The following is a 10,580-nucleotide window of genomic DNA, read 5'->3' on the forward strand; positions in this document are numbered from 1 at the left end:
ATATTAATTATTATAGCTCTCCTACCAACCTGTTTTAAAACTTTTTTTTCCCCATTCTTTTTTTACGTATTTGGTACAGGATCTCTCTACGCAGCTCAGACTCATAGTGGTCCTCCTGCTTCAGCCTCCCCAGTGCTGGGACTATGAATGTGCACCATCACACCTGGTCTTCGTGGTTGGCTGGGTGTTCTTGGGCCATGGCTTGTACAGCATGTGGTGCTAGGGATCAAACGAGGGTCCTTGCTTTTGCCGAGGCAGGTGCTTAGACCGCAGAGCCATCTCTGCAGCCGTGTTTTTTGCTCTTTAAAATAAAAAAAGATATAAAGCTGATTATATGAAAGGTTTTCAGTTTCTTAAATATTTCTCTATCCTTGGATAAAGTAAAATAAGACTCAATGGGAGAATGTTGTGTGACGTATTTTTTTCAGTCACTGACAAATTAATAGCTGTTTTATCTCCCAACACCTCCAGCTTTATTTGATGGATGAACTTGCTCAATAAAGCCATATGGATTTTCAACATGACACTGACTGGTCTGAGAAAGAATTTGTGATTCTTCTGGGGGGAGGTTGTTTTTTTTTTTTTTTTTTTTTTTTTTTTTTTTTTTTTTTTTTTTTTTTTTTTTTTTTTGTACCAGGGATCAAACTCAGGACCTTGTGCTCGCCATGCAGACACTTACACCACTAGCTATCTCATGACCTAACTCATGAATCTTATGTAAATCTGTTTTATTTATCTGGTTATTTGTTTTGTGGTACTAAGGATTGGATCCAGGGTACTTAAACTGAACTCTACCCCTAGACCTTTGTATTTTTTATTTGTCAAATTTTGAAACAGGATCACACTAGGTTGCTCAGGCTGAGCTAGACCTTAAGATTTCCTGTATTAGCCTCCCACAGTGTTGGAATCAAAGGCATGTACCGCCACTCCAAATTAATTATTTTATTTACATATTTGATCATGTACTTAGTTAGAAAAAAAAAAAAAGACACTTTTTCTCAGAGTCAAAATGTCCTGTGTTTCTTTCTGAGTACTCATAGGCCTCAGCTACAGTACAGTCCAAAGCAGTGGAGAAACCAAGGGCTACTGAAGACCAGGAGGACAGAGACAGTGCCCTGTCCTTCCCCCATGGCAGCAGCTAGTAGTGCTGGGGAGCTGTGGAGGTTACTGAAAAATAATCTATTGTAAAGTCCATTTTGGACACATGCGATGGTGTATCTTATTGCATCTTTCAGGTTCCAAAGTAATCAATGGTTTAGCCATCCATGAAATGCAAATTAAAACAACACTGAGATACCATCTCACCCCAGAAAGAATGGCTATCATAAAGAAAGCAACCAACAACAAATGTTGGAGAGGCGGTGGGGAAAAAGGAACCCTTCTCCACTGTTGGTGAGAATGTAGACTGGTGCAACCATTATGGAAATCAGTGTGGAGACTCCTTAGAAAACTAGGACTGGAAATCTCATTCAATCCAGCTACCTCCTACTGGAAATTTCCCCAGAAGAACTGAAAACATCATATTACAGTGATATATGCACTTATGATTACAGCAGCACAATCTGTGATAGCCAAATCTTGAAAGCAATCAAAATGCCTGTCACCTGAGATATGGATGAAAAAGATGTGGCGTTTTTACCCAATGAAGTATTACTCAGCTATAAAGAATGATAAACTCAAAGCCTTCATATATAAATGGATGCCTCTTGAAGACATACTCATAAGTGAAATAAACCAGACCCACATGTGTAAATATCATATAATCTCCCTAGTATAAGAACTCAAAAGAAGAAATAAAAATAGAAAGTTATAACACAATTAAAAGGAAAGCAAGGATTTAAGAATAATGAGGCAAGGGTAAGAAGAAAAACAGGAAACATGGGGCAAAACCATACATTTATATGCACTAGATAGTTAAGGCAATGATCCTGACAATCTTCAGCAGGTTTTTGAAACTAGCAATTAATTGGTAGGATTCTTACCCTGACTAACTATATATGCAGATTTCTAAATTTCTGTGTAAAAATATGTAATTATTCCTATTATTTTAAATATTTTTTCTTCATATTCTGTAGGGATTTAAAGTTTAACATATCAATACTTGATGGAAAATACTTGTTCCATCTTATGTCTAAGATGTTTGATACTCAGACAGATAGTGAGGTTAAGCTCAACGGCCTATATTATAGGGTAATAATACCATTAAGCTTCTCTTCTGGAGAGCTAACAATTTAAGTTTGTGGACCAAAACTTAAGAAAAAGAAGGGCTACAAGGACAGCCAACATTTTGGCCCTAGCCCTTCAAGGTGAGTGAGGACTCAGGACATAAGAGAACCTGTACTGTAATATCCTGTAACTCAGTGGTGTCCCAAATTTTTTGATCAAGGAGATTATGGGGCCACAGAGGAAAGTGATCAATGTTGTATAATGCCCCTAAGGAGAGTCATATGGACAGAAAACATTCTCTCAGGCTTTCCCAGAGAACAAATTGGTCAAGCAATGGTTGTAACTCATCCACATGGCTGACACTAACAAAGGATTACAAACTGTGGTACAGGGTTTCAGGCTAAATCCTGAGGGGATTTAAGTGACCTTGTCAGATACAAAAGCTACATTTCTTGTTATATATGTCTTGCTTTATCTTGGTCTTAACCATCCAGCAGAAAAGTATAAAAATGAGGTATAAAAAGTAAAGCCATATTAATATGCTGAGCTGTAAAAGGCTAAAGTCAAAAACTTCTGACATTGCCAGTCCTACAGATAACCCACTACTATTATGGACTACTGGACTATATTGCATTATTTTGCTGAATTCACACAACTACAATATTTGAATGGCAATGGAATATACATCTCTGACAAAACTAAACCAAAAAGGAGGATATAAATTAAAGACCATTCTCTAGTGAAATATATATATATATATATATATGCATATACAAAATAGTTAAGATAGATATACAGCTACTATCTCTTAATTCAATGAGAAGAAAGATTTGTATTAATAGTGTTTGGACAGGATATCATGTCTGCATCTTGTACTATGAATAACTACTATGAAGACAATATGCAATCTAACTGTCCTAATCGGTTTTGAAACTGTCTCAGTGCTATTTTTTTCTCAATAAAATTAATTTTAAAAAACCAAAGTAATCCATGGTTCAAATAGCTAGGTATTTTGGGGGGGAAAATTAGCTTAACTTTTATTTAGGTTTCTTCTGTCCCACCTCTCCAACAATACACAGCTGCCATGAGAGCGCTTTGTGTCTCAGAAAAGGATGCCTCAGTGAATGCATCTTTCCTTCCTGCTATCTGCTAAAGCATTCATTAGAGAGGGCTTAAGCCAGAGGCTGAGAGCTAAATCATTTGGGCAGGGTTGAGTCTGAAGGGGAATTCTCCCACTTCGCCACGTGCTTCAGTTTCCTCTCTGTGAAACGTGGATGAGACAAGTGCCTTCCCCACCCCAGCAGGAGGCCAGTGTGGAGAGCGCTTGGCTGCGTGATAGGCACTTTATGAGTACCAATTGATAACAGCCACCATGAGAATTGAGGGATGCAGTTCAATGACAGAACACTTGCCTAGCTTGCTCAAGGCCCCGGGGTTTCATCCTCCACACTACAAAAAATAAAAAATAAAAAAATAGCCACAATGGTATCGTCACCATATTTTTCAGCATGAATCCTTGGGTGGACACCACTGATAGAAGACAGCATTCACATCTCCAGAGACCACTGCTATTAGGCACCACTGAATGCAGACATGACCCATCAGGTGAGCATCACACTGCCAGCATCTCCTCCTCTCCTCATGTCAAGCAGAGCCCCCTGAAAGGAGGAAACAAAGCAAGTTAAAATCCTCCAGAGCTTTCCATGTGGACCCCAGCAAGCAGATGCACAGAGCGTCCCTGCCTCTGGTTCGGTGCACATTGTAATCAGTTTGCTAATGCCACTTTTCCAAAGATGCGGTAAGCAGTTGGTTGACATATCATTATCACATTTTGAAGCTAAACAGCCACAGGATCTATGAACTCTCATCACACAGTTCATTATTTCTGAATATTTTTGTGCCTTAAAACATACTCTGTTTATTTAACAGTCCCTCAGGAGCACCGGGCGCCTTTGTCCCCTAGACGCAGCCAGTGGTGTAAAACCTCTGCATCTGTCAGATTTCTCCATGTGGAACATAATTGCCTGATTTCCATTTGAAAGTACAGCTCTGACATTAAATCCACATAGACCCACCAAGGAAAACAATGGCTTCCTGACACCTACAAGAGGAATGGGGCGGGGGCATAATGTGGGAATAGACATGTACGCCAAATGAAGGCTCGCCTTCACATGCACCAGGTCTAAATTTACAGCTGCAGATGAAGTGTTCCTTGGGAACAAACAAGAAAAAAAAGAATAAAGAAAAAGAGACGCACAGATTAGCAACCCAGTGAGTCTGTTGGAGCCAGATGGCTCTCTTAGAGAGCGCACTTTCCTGCTTGCTTTCCCTCACCCTGGCTAGCAGACAGCAAGCTGCTCAGAGTGGAGAGGAATGATCTCATTCCTCAGCCAGCCACCAATTGGCCTTCTTTCTCTCACACACAACTTAAGCTGAAGGAAAGTTGGAAAAGAGAGAAAGAGTGAAGGGGGGCACTGGGTGGCGGTAAAGAATGAGCAAGTCAGCCCAGCGCATGGGTGAGATGCCAGGCCTCAAGTGTTGAAGAACGGTTTTCAGATGGCCACAAAGGAGAAAGTTATGCTGAGGGGTAAAGGCAGGCAGAAAGGAACCCCAGAGCTTTGTTATCTCCTTAATCCACATCCATGACCTTGACCTCCAAGATTCAGTGTTGCACTGAAGGGCTGGTGTGAGGTTGTGAGGTAGGTGCTGGCTCTGTGCCCCTCTGAGGACGGATGGTAGAGAATGTTTTCAAGTTATAACTGAAACAAGTGTCTGACTCCTTCCATGGCTGGGGCCCAGTGAGTTTGTTGGTTCTTGGCCTGTGGATCAGCCATGTGCTTTGATATGTACACACTATGTACCCGACAGGTACCCTGAGATCGAGAGTGCTAGAAGGGGCTGGAGCAACACAAGGATCTGGAGTACAATGAACCCATCAGCTTGTAGGTATGGGAGGGCTCCCTTCTTCCAGCTTTCTGCAGCTGAGAGGGTCTCAGCATGGAGTCAGGCTGGCCACCCAGCAGAGCTAAGCACTCACTGCTCATAAACAAGTTTGTTATCTTGGGTGAAAGACAGATGTTGGCCCATGGATATCAGTCAGACCACTTGCAGATATGCAGAGGGCAAGCAACTGATGAGTAAGCCTGCCCTCTGCGTGAATGTCTGCATACCTCACCTGGGCGTAGAGGGCTCCTGAGATCCTCCTCAGATCCAAAAAAACAGCTACAAGAAATAATAAAGACACACTTGGGAGTGCCAGGACTCAAGGACTTCATCAGCTTGGCTAGATTTTCTGGCACCTGAAGTTTGTCTCCAGCGGCATTTATTCAAAAAAAAAAAAAAAAATAGTATGCTCCAGGGTGACACTAACTGGGATGTGCAGTCATTCATTTAGAGCTGGAAGGAATTTTTTAAATCCTGATAAACATTGGGCAAAATTCTCTCCCTTTTCAGCTGACATCAAGGCACCAGCTTCTTCAATCCTGGTAGTCTCAGGTATAACTGAAGACTAAACTGACATAGTGTACAGGGGCCACAGAAGCTACACAAGCTACCAGCTGAGAGCTGAGACCACAGAGTCCAGCTTTTCTCCTTCCACAAGTAAAATAAAGAGACACATCCCTCTAAATAACTGCCTTCTTCTTGTTCTCCCAGGCAATGCCACCACCTAACAGTGTTCTCATCCTAGGTGGGGTTCTCACTCACAGCTGGGCTAGGGATTTTGAAGGAAAAAGCAAGCAGAGCAACAAGATGTATGAGCTCCTTTCCTTGGCCTCACTTAAGTAGAGACATTCAGCACTTCATGGGAGAATTTTAAAAAATAAAATGTGCTAGCATTTAGAGAGGGCTAAGTGTTAGTAACTGCTCTGAATGTGTTGCATGTATTTAACCCTCACAAGAACCCAAGGAGCCAGGTCTTCTGATTATCTACAGGTCATAAAAGGAGTACTGAGGCAAGGAGGCAAGGTGGTATTAAATATCTTGGCCAAAGTCACACAACTGGTAAGTGGTAAAGCAGGGTTCAAACATGGTTCTATCTAGCTTCTGAGACCATGCATTCCGGCTGTCTTTCTCTTAAGGGGATATGTCTTAGTTACTTTTTCTCATTGCTGAGACAAAATACTCAACGCACACAGTTAAAGGAGGAACAGTTTATTTAGTGCACAGTTTGTAGAAGTTTCAGCCTATAATTGGCTGGCTCCCAGGCAGGGTGGCTTGGCAGAGGATATCCCAAGCATCACCAGTTCATGGCATGCAGAAGGCAGGAAAGCATCCAGGCAGCAAGCAACAAGCAGTGATCCTCTTTGTCTCTCATACTTTATCCAGGATACCCACCCTTAGGAAGGGTAAGGTAACACTCACCTCTCTTTGCCTGGGATTTTTAGAATTAATTAGTTGTTGCTGAGGGTGAAACCCACTGCCTCATATATGCCAGGCCAACACTGTTTCTGAGCTACATACCTGGCTTGTGTGTACCCCTAAAATTGCCTTTATTATCTAGGATGAAAAATGATTTTCTCACCATCACAAATGTAGATGAGTAACCCATGGACGACTTCTGCACCCATTCCCCATCCCTGCCCTTCTGAGATCTTCCCCACACCACTCTGCAAAAGACAAAGTTTCTACATCTAAAGCCAGAGGTGCCAGAGAAGCCACTGGCTGAGGGGCCCACATGTCTGGCTGTGCTGTGTCTTGTCTCCATATCATTTCTAGCTGTACCCTCTGGTGATTGTCACACTTTCCCGCCATTTTACTTCCAGAAAATCTCAGGAGAGGCAGCTTTTTGTTCTGTTTCTTCACATAATTCCCAGGGTTGGGAATGAAAATGGTTTTCTTTCACAACCCCTGGCTGAGCGCATTTCACATCTCAGCTGTCTTCAGGGTGATCTATAAACCACAGAGTCTGGGTCTCTTTCCTCCAATTCCTCCTCTTCCTCCCTCCTGCCCTCTCACCATTTAAAACAAGGCATTGCACACATAAGCCCCAAAGTCAAGGTGTCTTCTGAAGCTGGCCCTTAGGGCACCTGTTCAAGGCTGAGGTTCACCAGAGCGTGCAGTTACCCATTCCTGTCAGAAGCGAACAAAACAGCCCACGACTGAACTCACCACATCTGAGAACAAACGGTCCAGGCTCAAGGTTCAGGGTTGGCTCTAAACTAAGAAGATCAAAGCACATTTTCCCTATGAATCTCTAAGACAACTGAAGCCAGAAGAGTGAGTCTTAGCAAAATTGGTTTCTAGTTCATTCTTTCTTTTATTCAGCCAATATTTAATCAGTGGTTACCGAGTTCTATCTAGATACTGGTTCAGTCGCTCAGCTCCATTTTGCCACCCTGCCTTCCTAGCCATCTCAATTGTTCTGATCCTTTTCCTGATTCCATCCCAACGAAATGTTCAGCCTAAAGTGCAGCAAGTTCTGTCACTGACCACCAAAGTAATAAATACATTGCAAATTCAAAAAAAAAAAAAAAAAAAAAGAAAGAAAGAAAGAAAAAAGAAAGGAAAGGAGAAGTTAATGCTTATTTTTTTACTTTTTAATTTCTTATAAATTTTATTTACCAATTTTGCATGGCTGTATCTGGTAATCTAAGCAACTAATTTGAAGACAATATTATGCAATATACTAACCATTGTTGAATTCATATTATTTTGTTTAGTGAAATTCTGTATGGTTTCTAAATTTTTTACTACAATATTTTATTCTCTTAAAAAATAACAAAAATAATTTAAAAAACAGAGCCAGGAATAATCCTGCATAGCTGTCAGCACAGCACTGCAAAAAAAAAAGGCACATTTTCCCAACTTGCCAGGATCCTTTCATTTCACTTCTGTTCTCCAAGAAGCGATGAGGAAGAGACACAGCTTAAGAAGTTTTGGGGTGAGAAGTGAAGTTACTTTTCTTTGGTGCCATAGAACTAAAGTTGGGGTGGGGTATGTGCCAGGCACTCCTTTCCCACTTGGTTACAACAAAACACAGAAAGCAGATGGCAGGGAATCACTGGGAAAAGCACGCATCTTGGTCTCATCTGGAGCTGGTTGTTGGTCTCCTGCCTCCGTGGGGCCCAGCCCTTTTGGACTCTTGGTGAGTGCGGCTTGCTGAGAAGCTAGAAGAAGACAAAGGGAGGAACAAATGAATCGAGCCTCTGTAGACCTCCTGTCCTGGGTTCTGTCTGAGCCACCTGCCATCAGGGTTAATACAGCCTGCATCCTGGCTACCTTTCCTATCTCAGCATGATACTGGACAGCACAATGTCTTCATACCCACACTGCACCAGGCTCTGTAATTTCTCTTCTGCTACATTGTGCCATCATGTTGCCACACCTCAAATTTTTACTTCTGTAAAACATATAGTAGTACTAAGCCTTCATTATTGTTGGCCCGCAATTGTCTAGGAGTTCTGAGCAGCAACACCACATAGCTAAGGTGTAGCCCTGAGGCTCCATCCTGGTGGTAAGCACTGTGTGCCTTGTGACTGTGAAGGGGGTACTTCACCTCTCTGGGCCTCATGTGTCTTCACCTCTGATATGGAGAACTAATAATTAGATGATTTATATCACAGGATTAACACGATGTACCACACAAAGTACCAATTCCAAGATGCCAATTAGTCCTTCTAAGTACAGGAGGGGCTTTTGAGAAGAGACACAGGAAAAGAACTCTGAAGCTATGAGCCTCCAAGATAGGAGGGAGGGAGAAGGGTCAGAGAGAGATGCAGATGAGGCTGCCTGGGGACTCTGTCTCCATCCCCTCCTGTTTGCCCTGCGGTTTCATTTGGAAAGATCAGCGTCTGAGATTTGAAAGTCATAGATCATCCCATTTCCTTTTTGAACTAAACATTGTTCCAGAGACGTTCAAGTTCAGAAGGACTCTGTGTTAGTGTTCCGGAAAGCAGGCAAGTGAGAGAAGCTTCTAGCTTCAGCTTCTCTTCCTTAATTAATTAAATGATCCATGGGCTTTTTGTACCATTCAAGACTGTTAGCACCTGGACTTCTTCCAGAACCTGGGTCAATAATCAGCTTTGCTTCAAAATCCTAAGAGGAATGGATAGTTTTCAGTACAGCTGCACTGAGACAAGCTCCCCTTGCTAATGTACTGGTCATTGATGAATATAAGTGATGGCATGCATATGGAAAGCTGTGGTTGCTGGACCAGTCCCCTTTCTCACTTTCGTCTTGGGCCTGGAAGAAGTGAACAATGGGGAGAGGAGCCTGGAGCAAAAAAGGGGCCAAGGGGTCCCTGGGACACCTGAGCAATGTCCTTGGGCTGAGTGTGCCAGATGAATCATGAGAAATGTTTAGCTCATGCATAAATCGGGGCTGAGTTGACAAGGCATCAAAATTCATAAAATTTGAATGCAGCAGTTGTATAGGAGCCAGCCAAACTGGAGCTGACTAAGTATAGATGTCATTGGTTATAGGTTTGTTTGCTAGCTCTAGTATATTCCTCACACCAACCAAAGGTTATATATTCAGACATGAGGGATTATTTATTTATTTTGCTAATTATCTACTAAGCGTATTACCTCTAATATCCTCCTCTCCCTTTTATTATGAATTCTATAGCAATACTAAATTTTTTTAAGATGTAAGTAAGCATTAATAGTAATTTATCATTACATTATTGTAATTTTAAATGGTATTATGCTTTCAAGTTGAAACTTGAAAAATGCTAAGGACAATATGCTTGAAAGTTTTGGGCTCTGGTTTTTGTTTGTTTTTTTGTTTTGAGTTTTTTAAAAATGTATTTAGTACATGGTCTACAGAGTCTCACTATACATATCAGCCTCATAGTGATCCTCCTGTTTTTAGCCTCCCAGGTGTTGGGATTATAGGCACGAGCCACCAAGCCCAGTCTTAGGCTCAGTTTTGTTTTGGTATCATAACAAAAAAGAAAGGTGAAGGGTGTGTGTGTGTGTGTGTGTGTGTGTGTGTGTGTATGCATGTGTGACTCTGTGTCTTATTTTTTTGTTTTTATTATTGGGATTAAACTCAGGGCCTTCACACTGACCTACATCCCCACCCCTATTTTTATATTTTGAGGCAGAGTCTGTCCAACTCTCTAAGTTGCCCAGGCTTGGCTGGAATTTTCTTTTCCTGCCTCAGCTTCCCAGGGTGCTGGGATTACAAGTGTACTGCACCACAACTTGAAGTAGATCCTAGATAGAGGTGTGATATTTTTTGATTGAAAACACTTAGTAGGCTGGCCAGATAGCTCAGCAGATTAAAGTGCCTGCTGAGGCACAGCGCAGCAGCTGGGGTTCGATCCCTGGCATGCCATGTGAGCGCCATCCCTGGGGTGTGCTGAGATGGCAATTAAGACTGGGCAAGGTGGTGCATGCCTGTGATCCCAGGACTTGCGAGGCTGAAAACAGAAGTATCACTACAAGTCCAATCTATGTAGTGAGACCCTG

This window comes from Octodon degus, unplaced genomic scaffold (genome assembly GCF_000260255.1).
Source record: "Octodon degus isolate 3935 unplaced genomic scaffold, OctDeg1.0 scaffold00051, whole genome shotgun sequence".
In the NCBI taxonomy this organism is placed as follows: Eukaryota; Metazoa; Chordata; class Mammalia; order Rodentia; family Octodontidae; genus Octodon; species Octodon degus.